General features: G+C 53.6%; 2 long non-coding RNA genes across 5 annotated transcripts; both read right to left on the reverse strand.

Annotated features, from left to right (window-relative positions):
- Positions 1 to 1751: 1751 nt before the first annotated feature.
- On the reverse strand, positions 1752 to 6883 carry LOC311200573. The gene is made up of 4 exons (XR_014617838.1): positions 5851 to 6883; positions 3764 to 4001; positions 2887 to 2983; positions 1752 to 2035 (listed from the first exon to the last, which is right to left on the reverse strand). It is a non-coding gene; the product is annotated as an uncharacterized lncRNA (long non-coding RNA).
- Positions 6884 to 9685: 2802 nt separating this feature from the next.
- Positions 9686 to 16460, reverse strand: LOC311200572. 4 transcript variants are annotated; one of them, XR_014617834.1, is made up of 6 exons: positions 16371 to 16460; positions 15093 to 15156; positions 13821 to 13952; positions 11733 to 11970; positions 10867 to 10963; positions 9686 to 10011 (listed from the first exon to the last, which is right to left on the reverse strand). It is a non-coding gene; the product is annotated as an uncharacterized lncRNA (long non-coding RNA). The 4 variants fall into 4 exon arrangements; XR_014617835.1 differs by having other exon boundaries at positions 15044 to 15156; XR_014617836.1 differs by lacking the exon at positions 15093 to 15156 and having other exon boundaries at positions 16371 to 16423.
- Between the last annotated feature and the right edge of the window lie 560 nt (positions 16461 to 17020).

The following is a 17020-nucleotide window of genomic DNA, read 5'->3' on the forward strand; positions in this document are numbered from 1 at the left end:
AAAAATGGCCGCCGGGGGGCTTCCGGGCATGGCGGCGCCCATCTCCGTGCGGCTCCGGCGGTTAAAAGGCGGCCGGGGGGCTTCCGAGCATGGCGGCGCCCATCTCCGTGCGGCTCCGACGGAAAAATGGCCGCCGGGGGGCTTCCGGGCCCCCGTTTGGGGGCGCGAGCTTGGGGGGGGCTACACAGCACAGCTGCCCCGTTCGGGAAGCTAAGCAGGGACCAGTTCGGTCAGCGCCCGGATGGGCGACCTCACCCCGTCTTCGAATCCCCGCACCTAACAGTGCCCCCGCCACGTGCGCCCCTCCTCCCAAAATCTGACCCCCCCCGAGGGAGTCCCATCACCTTCGAGGGTTCCCCGGACCTGACAGTGCCCCGGCCGACCCCGCGACGGGCGAAGGAAACCCCGCCTCACCGGGAGGGAACTTTCGGAACGCTGCGGCTTCCGTGCGCTGCGCCACCCGGGCGCAGTACCGCTGCGTGTCCGCAAGGCGGCAGCACCGAGCGATCCCGCGAGCGGGGGGGGCGGTACCGGCGCCTCTCCGGGAGGGAGCGTCCGGTGACCTCACAGCTTCCCCGTCCGGGAAGCTAAGCAGGTACCAGCTCGGTCAGCGCCCGGATGGGCGACCTCCCCCCGTCTTCGAATCCCCGCACATGACAGTGACCCCCCCCCCCCGCGCGCCCCCTCCCAAAATCTGCCCCCCCGAGGGAGTCCCATCGCCTTCGGGGGTTCCCCGGACCTGACAGTGCCCCGGCCGACCCCGCGACGGGCGGCGGAACCCCCCCCTCACCGGGAGGGAGCGGCCGCCCCGCAATGGCGGCGTCCCTCGTTAAAGCGCCCTGCCGCTCGCGCTGCGCCGCCCGGCCGCAGTCCGCACGCAGCGGGCTCTGCGCGCACCCGCGCAGGAACGCGGCGAGTGTGCACGGAGGCAGCAGAACGCGGCGGCTTCCGTGCGCTGCGCCACCCGGGCGCAGTACCGCTGCGTGTCCGCAAGGCGGCAGCACCGAGGACCCCCGTGTTCGAATCCCCGCTCGGGCCTTTCCGCCAGTGCTCGTATCTCTCCGCCTCTGCTCGTATCTCTCCGCCTCTGCTCGTATCTCTCCGCCTCTGCTCGGCCCTTTTCGGCTCCCCCTGCCCCACTAATTACCCGTCTGCCGCTGACCTGCGCTCATTAACAACCCCCCATCTCCTCCAGCGAATTCAACCCCCCTCCCAACCCTACTGCGACCCCTCTGAGAGCCCTCGAACCCCACCCTGGCCCCTGACCCCCTAGAAGACCCCCGAAGGAACCCCCAACACCCCAAAAATAGACCCTAGAGAGACCCCCCCAGAACCCCTCAGAGACACACACCCCCCCCAAAGAGCCCCCCCACGATCCCCAGAAAGGCCCTTAGGGCCCCCCAACTCCCCAAAGAGCCCCCCCAAAAAACCCAGACCCCCCAAACAGACCCCATAAAGAACCCTAACCACCCCGCAAAAAACCTGAGACTCCTTAAAGACGCCCCCAAGCCCCTCACATCCCCCCCAAAATGAGACCCCATAAAGATCCCCTCAAAGAACCCCACACCCCCCCTTAGAGAACCCCCCCCAAAAGCCCTAGACCCCACCAAAAAGAGACCCTGTAAAGACCCCATAGTCCCCCAAAAAGAGCCAACCGCCCTGACTCAGCTGCTGCCAGCCCCATCGATGGAAAGATGCCACAACAACAGTGGCCTTGGCCACGCTTTCTTGGAAACAACTGGTTCCCTCATCACCTCTGAATAATAAAAATTCTAAGGCATTTTACAACAATGTCCAATACAACAGTAAACTGCTGCCAAGTATAACCCAGAAAATTGTTAGCCGATTCTCCTCTGTCGAAACCGTTGCCAGCTTTGGGCTGAGATGCCTCCAAGGTTTGGTCACCTTCGTCTTCAGCCAACATTGCCAAGTCTCTTGGCTGTTCTTCTGGATCCCCTGGAAGAAGACTGGTGACTGCCTGGAGAAGTGACTCAATCTGCTCTTCTGTTAGTCTTTCCTCACTTTCTTCCACCATCTGCAGGTCAAAAACCAATACATTGTTATTCAATCCATACTTCCTTCCTCAGCTCCAAACAGGAAGACTCAGCCCCAGTAAATACTGCTTTCAATGGATGCAAGACGTAGCCTGAACTCATCACAAAAGCATTTTACAAAGTGGAACTCTTGTAATATTGATAACAACACAAAACAAAAAAGCTCCCTTGTTAGCCACGACAGCTGGCATGCCACAGTGAGACCCTGCTTCTGTTACAAGGAGAACACCACGCTCAGAACAGGCTTTCCTCCTAAAGCCTCTCAGCCTAAGAAAAACCAAACCAAAATACCCAAAGAATTCCCACAAACTAGAAACCCCCACAAAGCCCAAAAACCAAAGAAGCCACAAACCCCCATTAAAGACACACACAAACCCCAGACCCCACAAGAAAAGCTGCGGGAACTCAAAACACCACAGAAGCCCCTAGCCCTCCCCCAAACCCGCAACCCACAGAACCCCAAAGCCTTCAAAAGGCAGAGAACCAAAACCCCCCCTTAGAACCCCAGTTAAAAAAAACAAACCAACAGAAAAACCTCACAAGCCCACACTAACCCCACAAATCCCAGACCCTGTAAAAAAACCAACCCACCCAACCCCTATAGCCACAAAAACCAGGAAAAAAAAAAAAAAAAATCAGTAAAACTACAAACACCTTACCAACCTCCTTGGCTCATTTTCTGAGAGGAGCCTGCACCAGCAGACAGACTAACACATTTTAATCCTAAACTCGGTTCTCTGCGTTCTTTCTCTGCCCCTTCTCTACATCCTTTTCTTTCAACTTCCTCTTCCTACCCACAAGGCTGTCTAAACCAATGGATAGAAACACTAACCCAGGTAACAGTACATCCAGTTCAGATAAAGGCAATGAAATCACCAGCGCCAATACTACGACCTTCTTACAGGTACCACAAGCTCCCAAGAACTCACCTGTAACAGGAAAAGAGGAGAAACCATAGAGACCTTAAATGCAATACGCCAAAACCCGAAAGAGACTTATTCTTGTATATTGAATGTTAAAATCACATGCATAATTACTGAATTCTTTACAGCTGAAAAAATATTTTTAGAAGACGACCCTGACAGTCTACCTGCAACTGCTGCAAGATGTCTATAATAAACCCCCACAATTTTCTGTAATTAAAAAAACAAAAAAAACAAAAAAAAACAAAAAAAAAAAACAGGAAAGAATGCAATCAATCATCCAGGTAATTCTGAGTTAACTGATGCCCTGAATGGGACAAGTCGAACCCAAGCTAACACCAGCCAGTTTACTGCAATGCTTGTCTAGCATACACGTATATAAATCAAAATGACATGTGGCTAGAGGCCAGGTGCAAAAAAAATAAGACATTTGCACACCACAGCAGACAACCTGCCGAGGGCCACGATATGATATGCTGCAGCAGAGTCTTGTGGCTGTTCGCTCAAACACGCTGGTGGAATAGTCTGCATAACCGGCCCTGTGCACGATTTACATGGGGTTTTCTAAGCTATGCCTGATGTGGCTAAGGGATTTTTACTGGGCAATCCTGGTTTAAGACCAGTCTCGGCTCCTAAGGAATGCCAGCCAACAAAGATGTTTTCAGCCGTTAACAAGAGGAACAGAAATCCAACGACGAGCTGCTGCTTTTAAAACGTGGAGTCATCATTGTGACAAATGGCACCACACAGATCTCTGTTAACACATTTGTAGACAAAGTGGAAGACCTGGGGTTGGGGACAGCTGTGCAACTCAGCCTTCATTTCCCGAGGGCAGGTATGCTCCGTCAGCTGCTGCCAGGTGTCGTCGACAACAAGAAACGGGCTGCACTCTGCCGGCTTGTCCACCTCGAACTTCTCAGCGCAGAGCTGGCGAACATCTTCGGTGGTTATAGACAGTCTCACCAGGAAAGATCTTTCCTGTACATCCACAGTACACTCCCTGGAACGCAACATGAAGGTGGTTCTGTAGAATGAGAAAACACACATCAGCAACTCAAAAACCCCAACAGCTGAAGCGTCAGCAACAAACCTGTCCCCACACTGAGACTCACCCCCGCGATTCCCACGCCCGACAGCCACCTCGCCAACTGCAATACTGGTGGCAAAACTGTGGCAAGCGGAACAGAAATTCCTAAGCCAACACCCTCCTTTCCTCATATTACACTCTAACCCTGCAATTACAGCCAAACAGGACTTGTCCTGCCGAGCAAAACCAGGAAACAAAATGCAGTGAGGCTAAGCAATGTCTGAGGCAGCAGGGTCGAGAGATGGTGCTGCTGCACTACTGCCACAAAACAGGCACCTCCTATCGCCGTGTCAGTCAGAAGGAATAAGAAAAAAGCCTCTGCCAGTGGCAGCAAACGGTGCTGATCCCCAAGTTACTGCGTGATAAGCCATCTGCATTCTTATGCTGCAGCACGCAAAGTGTTTTAGGGTGCTTCAGTCCAGTCAGGACACTTTCATTGCATTAAACCGGTGACCATCTGGGGTCCGAGCCCGATTTAACCGGCTTTCCCATGACAGCTTTTTTTCTTTTTTACAGTAAGGCTTAGAGGGAAGCAGAAAGAAAGCTTCCTCGGCAACATTAGGCTAAACCCTAATGGCAAAAGCCTCGTGGCAAAAGCTGGACCTTTTTTCTGTGTTGAAACTGACATGTTCTTACAACTCCGATAACATGGAAAAAGTCTAAGTGCACCCTACAAGGAAATGCAGTTCTACCTTTCAGAAAGCATTTAAAGAGGAAAAAAAACCAAGCAACAACTGGGGGAAAAGCAACCACAAACATCTTTTGAACACATGAACAAAGCAAGCTGCTGTAGCGTGCTTTCTTTAAAAAAAAAGACATTAACTGTGGTTACAGACTGAAAAAGATACAATTAAAGGAAGTGGAAAAATGGCACAGTGAGAAAGACCTGTTTATCAACTCAGCGGGTGCCAATGTCTGTATGCTAAACCAATCAGGCACGCTAAATCACAATGGCAAAGATGTACATTGCACAAAAGCAAGCCAGCAAAAGCTACCATTGAGAAGGTGGTTCTACCACTTAAGTTCCAAGAAGCACTCTTATCTTTAACAAAGTATTTTTACAGCTTGCAAACTGAAACACTGAAGCTTTGCAGCAGCATTTAAACGAGGTCAGGACTGACCCTGACGAAACAGGGCCTATCCGTTTCTGTTACCGGGGTGAAGCAATTATGAAAAATCAGCCCTAGAGGAGGAAAATCAAGCTGCAGTTTTAGTTCCTAATGTATGTAACACACAGATGTTTTTAAAAGCACGCGCTTTAGACAGACGGGACTGCTTCGAGAAGAGGCTGAAGCTCCCACAAGCACTCCTAACATATACTAAGTATCAAAGTTATTTATGGAGCGGCAGAAAATTGTACTCAATCATCCTCACAATATGGCATGTTTTGCCTTTTCATCCTAGAGACGGAGGGAGGATGAAGGCCTTCCGGGGTCCGAGAGCTGATAAAACTGCAGGAGCCCATCACAAGTGTAGCTACCACATTGTTAAGTCACGATGACTCCCCCTGCTCGATCGAAAATATCTCACCTCATAAGGCAGAGTCCATCAGTAGATTCCCAGGTCACACAGGCCTGCACTCTGCGAGCTGAACAGCTTTCTGTACTTCCACTTTACAGCGGAACCATGAGACTCTCTTGTTATGCTACTGATGTTGCCAACTTTAGGACCACCCTTGGATGGATTTCTACTCCAACAATGTCATCAAAATCTGCGCTGTGAAGAAGAACCCACCTTCCCTAGTCCTTTGCTTCATTTTAAGAAAAATAAACGAATGACAGGTTACCTTCTCCATGCAGAAAACACAGATCCATCGATTCCACCACGTACTCAACTTCAGTATCCAGCTCCAGCATGTCACACCTACTCACCCAGTGTGATAACACAGTCAAGAAGTCATCATTTTCATTCAGCCTCCCTGAGACAAAGGGAATAGAGACAGTCAGAGACAAACTGCGCTTTCCTTACCAGCCTCACCGTTTGAAAGGAAAGTGTTGCTTCGCTGCCTTCGCTGAGAAGTACATCTGTATTACTCTAGATCCTCCTGTAACCAGTGCGCAGCAAAGTGGGTGTCACCTGACACTGGCTGGACAGGACGCCAATGCCAGCTTCGTCCCATACTCTCTAGCGAGCGCAAATCTGACGATGCACACTTTGAGGCGTGCTCTCCTCAGGCAGCAACTCTGTCTTCTACAGGATCTGCTGGAGATGCCCCTCGTTTCATGAACTGCTGCCAACAGCACCTGCATTTATGGAGAATAAAGCATATTCAAGGGTCAGCTTGCTGCCTGGGACAGTGAGATATAGAATGAAAAAAAAAAAAAAAGAACACCAGACAACAGGCTAGAGAAATTTTTGGAGAAAACAAGACAGGTGCAGATCACGACAAAGAGATGGAAAAGGAAAGTAACTGCAGTGGCCTGCAGGACAGAGATGGAAGACGAAAAAAGGAGGAAGAGAAAGCAGGAAAAAAGCACAGAGAGAAAAAGAAAAGGGGGAGGGAGATGAAGAAAGAGAAAGGGAGAGAAGAAAAGGGAGCAGGACAGTAGAATAGAGAAGTACAGGCAAGGGGAAAAAAAAAAAAAATCAGAGGAGTAGTAAGAAAGGGCAGGGGTCAGTGGAGGGCTGGGAAGGACCAAGACTCACAAGAAGGACAACAGGTTCTGGATGGGTAACCACCCAACTCTTAAACTTTTGGGGACTTAATGGGTACAAGGTATCCAAGAAGAAAGCTCAAATAGCAAGCCAAACAGTAATGTCTCCAATGGGCTCGGACATTTCACAAGGGCAACAAAGGCTGACAAGGAAACAAAAGGCAGAGCAGAACCTGTGCTCCATTTTCATTTACCATAAAAAATTATAGAAACCCTGCGAGCCACGGAACCCCCAAAAACCCAATTAAAACCACAAAAGAAACCCAAACCAGAAAACCAAGAAAAGACCAGAGCAAAATAACCACCGAGCCGAAGAAACCAGCAAACCCGGAAACCCCAGACACCACAAGAACCCCCGATAACCACTGAACGCCACAGCAGCCACAAGAGAAGCCCTAAGCCCTCCTCTGCCAAAACAGCCCCGCGAGACAGAAAACCCACAAGCCGCAACTAGAGAGAGACACAGACCCACGCAAAGCCCCAAATCCCCCCAAACCTGCCAGCCCCGCGGCCCGGACACGCTCAGACTGACCGGAAGAGTCCAGTCGCGCCCCGCCCCGCCGGCCCCTTCGGTGCCCCGTGTCTCCCGTGCCGGCTGCTCGGGGAACGGGAGCTCTGGCCCGGCCGCACCCCCAAGCCCCCGCCGCGACCCCCTCCGCGCACTGCCCGCGCGGCGCGGAGCCCCCCCTCCCGGCCCAGACACCCCGCCGGACGCCGCGGAGACACGTCCCGGCACGGACCGGCGCCGGCAGAAGGCCGGCCGCGGCTGGGGGGGGGTGGAAGGCGCGGCGCCTCGCCGCCCGCGCGCCCCGCACCGACCCCCGGCCCGCCGCGACCACTCGCGCCGCGACCCGCCGACCGCCCGGCCCCGGCCGACCCCGCGACGGGCGGCGGAACCGGAGCCTCACCGGGAGGGAGCGCCGGCATCCCGACGGGCCCCCTCATCGCCCCGGAAAGCACGGGCAGGCTCCTCGTGGCAGCTCCGCGGTTATACTGCCCGGAAAGGAGCGGGGCATGCCGGGATATACTGCCCCGGAAAGGAGCGGGGCATGCCGGGATATACTCCCCCGCAAGGGAGCGGGGCATGGCGGCGCCCATCTCCGTGCGGCTCCGGCGGAAAAATGGCCGCCGGAGGACTTCCGGGCATGGCGGCGCCCATCTCCGTACGGCTCCGGCGGTTAAATGGCGACCGAGGGGCTTACGGGCATGGCGGCGCCCATCTCCGTGCGGCTCCGGCGGAAAAATGGCCGCCGGGGGGCTTCCGGGCATGGCGGCGCCCATCTCCGTGCGGCTCCGGCGGTTAAAAGGCGGCCGGGGGGCTTCCGAGCATGGCGGCGCCCATCTCCGTGCGGCTCCGACGGAAAAATGGCCGCCGGGGGGCTTCCGGGCCCCCGTTTGGGGGCGCGAGCTTGGGGGGGGGCTACACAGCACAGCTGCCCCGTTCGGGAAGCTAAGCAGGGACCAGTTCGGTCAGCGCCCGGATGGGCGACCTCACCCCGTCTTCGAATCCCCGCACCTAACAGTGCCCCCGCCACGTGCGCCCCTCCTCCCAAAATCTGACCCCCCCCGAGGGAGTCCCATCACCTTCGAGGGTTCCCCGGACCTGACAGTGCCCCGGCCGACCCCGCGACGGGCGAAGGAAACCCCGCCTCACCGGGAGGGAACTTTCGGAACGCTGCGGCTTCCGTGCGCTGCGCCACCCGGGCGCAGTACCGCTGCGTGTCCGCAAGGCGGCAGCACCGAGCGATCACGCGAGGGGGGGGGGGGGGGGGGGGGGGGGTACCGGCGCCTCTCCGGGAGGGAGCGTCCGGTGACCTCACAGCTTCCCCGTCCGGGAAGCTAAGCAGGTACCAGCTCGGTCAGCGCCCGGATGGGCGACCTCACCCCGTGTTCGAATCCCCGCACATGACAGTGACCCCCCCCCCCCCGCGCGCCCCCTCCCAAAATCTGCCCCCCCGAGGGAGTCCCATCGCCTTCGGGGGTTCCCCGGACCTGACAGTGCCCCGGCCGACCCCGCGACGGGCGGCGGAAACCCCCCCCCCCCCACCGGGAGGGAGCGGCCGCCCCGCAATGGCGGCGTCCCTCGTTAAAGCGCCCTGCCGCTCGCGCTGCGCCGCCCGGCCGCAGTCCGCACGCAGCGGGCTCTGCGCGCACCCGCGCAGGAACGCGGCGAGTGTGCACGGAGGCAGCAGAACGCGGCGGCTTCCGCGCGCTGCGCCACCCGGGCGCAGTACCGCTGCGTGTCCGCAAGGCGGCAGCACCGAAGACCCCCGTGTTCGAATCCCCGCTCGGGCCTTTCCGCCTGTGCTCGGGCCTTTCCGCCAGTGCTCGTATCTCTCCGCCAGTGCTCGTATCTCTCCGCCTCTGCTCGGCCCTTTTCGGCTCCCCCTGCCCCACTAATTACCCGTCTGCCGCTGACCTGCGCTCATTAACAACCCCCCATCTCCTCCAGCGAATTCAACCCCCCTCCCAACCCTACTGCGACCCCTCTGAGAGCCCTCGAACCCCACCCTGGCCCCTGACCCCCTAGAAGACCCCCGAAGGAACCCCCAACACCCCAAAAATAGACCCTAGAGAGACCCCCCCAGAACCCCTCAGAGACACACACCCCCCCCAAAGAGCCCCCCCACGATCCCCTAAAAAGGCCCTTAGGGCCCCCCAACTCCCCAAAGAGCCCCCCCAAAAAACCCAGACCCCCCAAACAGACCCCATAAAGAACCCTAACCACCCCCCAAAAAACCTGAGACTCCTTAAAGACGCCCCCAAGCCCCTCACATCCCCCCCAAAATGAGACCCCATAAAGATCCCCTCAAAGAACCCCACACCCCCCCTTAGAGAACCCCCCCCAAAAGCCCTAGACCCCACCAAAAAGAGACCCTGTAAAGACCCCATAGTCCCCCAAAAAGAGCCAACCGCCCTGACTCAGCTGCTGCCAGCCCCATCGATGGAAAGATGCCACAACAACAGTGGCCTTGGCCACGCTTTCTTGGAAACAACTGGTTCCCTCATCACCTCTGAATAATAAAAATTCTAAGGCATTTTACAACAATGTCCAATACAACAGTAAACTGCTGCCAAGTATAACCCAGAAAATTGTTAGCCGATTCTCCTCTGTCGAAACCGTTGCCAGCTTTGGGCTGAGATGCCTCCGAGGTTTGGTCACCTTCGTCTTCAGCCAACATTGCCAAGTCTCTTGGCTGTTCTTCTGGATCCCCTGGAAGAAGACTGGTGACTGCCTGGAGAAGTGACTCAATCTGCTCTTCTGTTAGTCTTTCCTCACTTTCTTCCACCATCTGCAGGTCAAAAACCAGTACATTGTTATTCAATCCATACTTCCTTCCTCAGCTCCAAACAGGAAGACTCAGCCCCAGTAAATACTGCTTTCAATGGATGCAAGACGTAGCCTGAACTCATCACAAAAGCATTTTACAAAGTGGAACTCTTGTAATATTGATAACAACACAAAACAAAAAAGCTCCCTTGTTAGCCACGACAGCTGGCATGCCACAGTGAGACCCTGCTTCTGTTACAAGGAGAACACCACGCTCAGAACAGGCTTTCCTCCTAAAGCCTCTCAGCCTAAGAAAAACCAAACCAAAATACCCAAAGAATTCCCACAAACTAGAAACCCCCACAAAGCCCAAAAACCAAAGAAGCCACAAACCCCCATTAAAGACACACACAAACCCCAGACCCCACAAGAAAAGCTGCGGGAACTCAAAACACCACAGAAGCCCCTAGCCCTCCCCCAAACCCGCAACCCACAGAACCCCAAAGCCTTCAAAAGGCAGAGAACCAAAACCCCCCCTTAGAACCCCAGTTAAAAAAAACAAACCAACAGAAAAACCTCACAAGCCCACACTAACCCCACAAATCCCAGACCCTGTAAAAAAACCAACCCACCCAACCCCTATAGCCACAAAAACCAGGAAAAAAAAAAAAAAAAAAAAATCAGTAAAACTACAAACACCTTACCAACCTCCTTGGCTCATTTTCTGAGAGGAGCCTGCACCAGCAGACAGACTAACACATTTTAATCCTAAACTCGGTTCTCTGCGTTCTTTCTCTGCCCCTTCTCTACATCCTTTTCTTTCAACTTCCTCTTCCTACCCACAAGGCTGTCTAAACCAATGGATAGAAACACTAACCCAGGTAACAGTACATCCAGTTCAGATAAAGGCAATGAAATCACCAGCGCCAATACTACGACCTTCTTACAGGTACCACAAGCTCCCAAGAACTCACCTGTAACAGGAAAAGAGGAGAAACCATAGAGACCTTAAATGCAATACGCCAAAACCCGAAAGAGACTTATTCTTGTATATTGAATGTTAAAATCACATGCATAATTACAGAATTCTTTACAGCTGAAAAAATATTTTTAGAAGACGACCCTGACAGTCTACCTGCAACTGCTGCAAGATGTCTATAATAAACCCCCACAATTTTCTGTAATTAAAAACAAACAAACAAAAAAAAACCAAACAGGAAAGAATGCAATCAATCATCCAGGTAATTCTGAGTTAACTGATGCCCTGAATGGGACAAGTCGAACCCAAGCTAACACCAGCCAGCTTACTGCAATGCTTGTCTAGCATACACGTATATAAATCAAAATGACATGTGGCTAGAGGCCAGGTGCAAAAAAAATAAGACATTTGCACACCACAGCAGACAACCTGCCGAGGGCCACGATATGATATGCTGCAGCAGAGTCTTGTGGCTGTTCGCTCAAACACGCTGGTGGAATAGTCTGCATAACCGGCCCTGGGCACGATTTACATGGGGTTTTCTAAGCTATGCCTGATGTGGCTAAGGGATTTTTACTGGGCAATCCTGGTTTAAGACCAGTCTCGGCTCCTAAGGAATGCCAGCCAACAAAGATGTTTTCAGCCGTTAACAAGAGGAACAGAAATCCAACGACGAGCTGCTGCTTTTAAAACGTGGAGTCATCATTGTGACAAATGGCACCACACAGATCTCTGTTAACACATTTGTAGACAAAGTGGAAGACCTGGGGTTGGGGACAGCTGTGCAACTCAGCCTTCATTTCCCGAGGGCAGGTATGCTCCGTCAGCTGCTGCCAGGTGTCGTCGACAACAAGAAACGGGCTGCACTCTGCCGGCTTGTCCACCTCGAACTTCTCAGCGCAGAGCTGGCGAACATCTTCGGTGGTTATAGACAGTCTCACCAGGAAAGATCTTTCCTGTACATCCACAGTACACTCCCTGGAACGCAACATGAAGGTGGTTCTGTAGAATGAGAAAACACACATCAGCAACTCAAAAACCCCAACAGCTGAAGCGTCAGCAACAAACCTGTCCCCACACTGAGACTCACCCCCGCGATTCCCACGCCCGACAGCCACCTCGCCAACTGCAATACTGGTGGCAAAACTGTGGCAAGCGGAACAGAAATTCCTAAGCCAACACCCTCCTTTCCTCATATTACACTCTAACCCTGCAATTACAGCCAAACAGGACTTGTCCTGCCGAGCAAAACCAGGAAACAAAATGCAGTGAGGCTAAGCAATGTCTGAGGCAGCAGGGTCGAGAGATGGTGCTGCTGCACTACTGCCACAAAACAGGCACCTCCTATCGCCGTGTCAGTCAGAAGGAATAAGAAAAAAGCCTCTGCCAGTGGCAGCAAACGGTGCTGATCCCCAAGTTACTGCGTGATAAGCCATCTGCATTCTTATGCTGCAGCACGCAAAGTGTTTTAGGGTGCTTCAGTCCAGTCAGGACACTTTCATTGCATTAAACCGGTGACAATCTGGGGTCCGAGCCCGATTTAACCGGCTTTCCCATGACAGCTTTTTTTCTTTTTTACAGTAAGGCTTAGAGGGAAGCAGAAAGAAAGCTTCCTCGGCAACATTAGGCTAAACCCTAATGGCAAAAGCCTCGTGGCAAAAGCTGGACCTTTTTTCTGTGTTGAAACTGACATGTTCTTACAACTCCGATAACATGGAAAAAGTCTAAGTGCACCCTACAAGGAAATGCAGTTCTACCTTTCAGAAAGCATTTAAAGAGGAAAAAAAACCAAGCAACAACTGGGGGAAAAGCAACCACAAACATCTTTTGAACACATGAACAAAGCAAGCTGCTGTAGTGTGCTTTTTTTAAAAAAAAAAGACATTAACTGTGGTTACAGACTGAAAAAGATACAATTAAAGGAAGTGGAAAAATGGCACAGTGAGAAAGACCTGTTTATCAACTCAGCGGGTGCCAATGTCTGTATGCTAAACCAATCAGGCACGCTAAATCACAATGGCAAAGATGTACATTGCACAAAAGCAAGCCAGCAAAAGCTACCATTGAGAAGGTGGTTCTACCACTTAAGTTCCAAGAAGCACTCTTATCTTTAACAAAGTATTTTTACAGCTTGCAAACTGAAACACTGAAGCTTTGCAGCAGCATTTAAACCAGGTCAGGACTGACCCTGACGAAACAGGGCCTATCCCTTTCTGTTACCGGGGTGAAGCAATTATGAAAAATCAGCCCTAGAGGAGGAAAATCAAGCTGCAGTTTTAGTTCCTAATGTATGTAACACACAGATGTTTTTAAAAGCACGCGCTTTAGACAGACGGGACTGCTTCGAGAAGAGGCTGAAGCTCCCACAAGCACTCCTAACATATACTAAGTATCAAAGTTATTTATGGAGCGGCAGAAAATTGTACTCAATCATCCTCACAATATGGCATTTTTTGCCTTTTCATCCTAGAGACGGAGGGAGGATGAAGGCCTTCCGGGGTCCGAGAGCTGATAAAACTGCAGGAGCCCATCACAAGTGTAGCTACCACATTGTTAAGTCACGATGACTCCCCCTGCTCGATCGAAAATATCTCACCTCATAAGGCAGAGTCCATCAGTAGATTCCCAGGTCACACAGGCCTGCACTCTGCGAGCTGAACAGCTTTCTGTACTTCCACTTTACAGCGGAACCATGAGACTCTCTTGTTATGCTACTGATGTTGCCAACTTTAGGACCACCCTTGGATGGATTTCTACTCCAACAATGTCACCAAAATCTGCGCTGTGAAGAAGAACCCACCTTCCCTAGTCCTTTGCTTCATTTTAAGAAAAATAAACGAATGACAGGTTACCTTCTCCATGCAGAAAACACAGATCCATCGATTCCACCACGTACTCAACTTCAGTATCCAGCTCCAGCATGTCACACTGGGTGAGTAGGTGTGACAACACAGTCAAGAAGTCATCATTTTCATTCAGCCTCCCTGAGACAAAGGGAATAGAGACAGTCAGAGACAAACTGCGCTTTCCTTACCAGCCTCACCGTTTGGAAGGAAAGTGTTGCTTCGCTGCCTTCGCTGAGAAGTACATCTGTATTACTCTAGATCCTCCTGTAACCAGTGCGCAGCAAAGTGGGTGTCACCTGACACTGGCTGGACAGGACGCCAATGCCAGCTTCGTCCCATACTCTCTAGCGAGCGCAAATCTGACGATGCACACTTTGAGGCGTGCTCTCCTCAGGCAGCAACTCTGAGAAAGAAAAGGGAGAGGGAGATGAAGAAAGAGAAAGGGAGAGAAGAAAAGGGAGCAGGACAGTAGAATAGAGAAGTACAGGCAAGGGAAAAAAAAAAAAAAAAAAAATCAGAGGAGTAGTAAGAAAGGGCAGGGGTCAGTGGAGGGCTGGGAAGGACCAAGACTCACAAGAAGGACAACAGGTTCTGGATGGGTAACCACCCAACTCTTAAACTTTTGGGGACTTAATGGGTACAAGGTATCCAAGAAGAAAGCTCAAATAGCAAGCCAAACAGTAATGTCTCCAATGGGCTCGGACATTTCACAAGGGCAACAAAGGCTGACAGGGAAACAAAAGGCAGAGCAGAACCTGTGCTCCATTTTCATTTACCATAAAAAATTATAGAAACCCTGCGAGCCATGGAACCCCCAAAACCCCAATTAAAACCACAAAAGAAACCCAAACCAGAAAACCAACAAAGGACCAAAGCAAAATAACCACCGAGCCGAAGAAACCAGCAAACCCGGAAACCCCAGACACCACAAGAACCCCCGATAACCACTGAACGCCACAGCAGCCACAAGAGAAGCCCTAAGCCCTCCTCTGCCAAAACAGCCCCGCGAGACAGAAAACCCACAAGCCGCAACTAGAGAGAGACACAGACCCACGCAAACCCCACAGACACCCCAAAATCCCCCCAAACCTGCCAGTCCCAACCAACTTCCCCATCCAGCTAAAACAACAACAAGCCTGCACCAACCCCTCTAACCCCAGCCCCAACGCAAAGCCCCACAGAACCCCCCTACCCCCAAAATCCAGCAAAAACCACATCGCTCTCTGTACTGGGAGCAGGCCTTTCCTTCAAGGTGGGAGAGTGTTGTTCTTCCCGCACCGTTTCACGTGTTCCTGGCCTCCAGCTTGCAAAGAGCAACGTCGCTCTGGAAGGCTGCTGTGACCTGTGAGTGAGATATGGCATAACTTGTGTTAACGCTTCACTGTAACACTACGCACCAGGCTTGTATCCGGCCTAGGAGGCAATACGGATCATCTCCCTCCGCAGGCACTGAGGTCAGTGCTACCTTCATGTCTCCCCCAACTGTCCCTCACCAGCCCGGCAGAGACAAGCCCGGGATATGGCACCAATCCTGGCTCGAAAGGTGGGCAAAGCGCTCTGCCTTGCAGCATGCACCAGGCTTCATTGCCACCACACATGGCCAGAGTGTGGCAGGACACACAGCACCCCTGGGCACTGCCTGCACCTGCAGCCCATCCCAAACACTGTGCGGTCATAAACTCATTCCCTGAGCCCTGCGACAAGTGTGAGGGGGGGAAAGGGAAGAGTGGGCGAGGGAAAACACTGAGAAGGACCGAGAGGAAAAAAGAGAGGGACACAGAGCAGGGCACCGGGATGGAGAAAGAGGCGCACACACAACAGGCCAGGAATAAACCTAAAAATGTATCCAAAACCAGTACAGGGGAGAATGGATGGATATCGAGAGGAGAAGAGGAATGGTCAGAATAACAGAGGAACAACAAAAAAGGAGGAACACAAACAAAGCCGAAGGGCAGACTGACAGAAAATGAACTGCTGAAAAGGGGGGAGGGACAGGGAGCAGGGCAGGAAGAGTGAGAGGTGGGGAGAACGACAGAGAATTGGGGGTGCAGGGAACAGCACAGAGGAGAGACACAACGACGCAAGAGGGACGGGGAAACAGACAGACGGACAGGCAAAGAAAGAAGGATGGAGGAAAAAGGGGCTATGCATCACAGGGATGGAGGCAGGGATCCGGGAAGGGCTGTCTGTGTCCCTTCCAACCCATGGTCCTAAGGGCTCTCCGCAGCTCCCACTTTGGCTGCCACCCTCCCCGGAGAATGTAGGGTTCAGAGACCTCTCCCTGCCCCTCGCTCGCCTCTCCCCCCTCCGCGGCTCTGGTTATGCGGCTGGCATCCAGGCGAGCGCAGAGCCGGCGCCGCGCAGCGCTCTGAACAGGACGGGTCCAGCCAGGCGGCAGCGTGAGGCGGGTGCCCGGGCCCCGCCGGGCAGCTCAGCCGCCGCCGCCCGGGAGAACGGGCGGGGTTCGCCCCTTCCGCGGCCGCCTCTCCGCGCTGCCTTTCGCCTCGGCGCGTACTCTGGAAAAGCAACGAGCGGTTAGACCCTGCCTTTGAATACCTGGATCCCGGCAACTCAACGGAGTACAGGCAGGGTCCGGGTCCAGGTCCGGGTCCGGGTCCGGATTCCCCCAGGCGAGCCGAGGACGACTGCAGGGCCGCGACTGCGCACGCGCACAGGCGGAGCTGCAGTACCCCCGCCCCCCCCCCATCACCGCACAGCCGCTTAACGCTCCCGCTGCCGGCGGCCGCCTAACGTGAGCAGCACCGCGCATGCGCGCGGAACGCTGGTGCCCCGGGACAGGGACACGCAGGGACCCCGGGATGCCCGGGTCGGGGCGAGGCATCAGCGGCTCCCTCCACCGCGCCCTGCTCAATAGCCAAGCAAAAGGCTTCCCCAGAGGCTGACCACTCCCCCGGTGGCGTTGTCCCCCTTCCCGGGAGTGCTGAGCCCGTGGGTATGGGTGTCTCCTCCCGCCTGGTCCTAGGCTTCTCCCTGCCCTGGTTCTTCCCTCTTACGTGCCGACGGGACGTGAGCCTTCATCTCCTCGGCCATCTAGGGAATCCCTCGCCTGCCAGAAGCAGTGCAAAAGCTGCAGCCCTGGTCTTACGGAGTGCAAACTTACATACAGTGACAAGAGAGGTCCGCACAATGCCTGCTTCCCTCAGCTTCCAAGCAAGCCCATGCTCTGGTGACAGGCAGCAAATCAG

Source organism: Gallinula chloropus (assembly GCF_964237585.1).
Source record: "Gallinula chloropus genome assembly, chromosome: 24".
Classification (NCBI taxonomy): Eukaryota; Metazoa; Chordata; class Aves; order Gruiformes; family Rallidae; genus Gallinula; species Gallinula chloropus.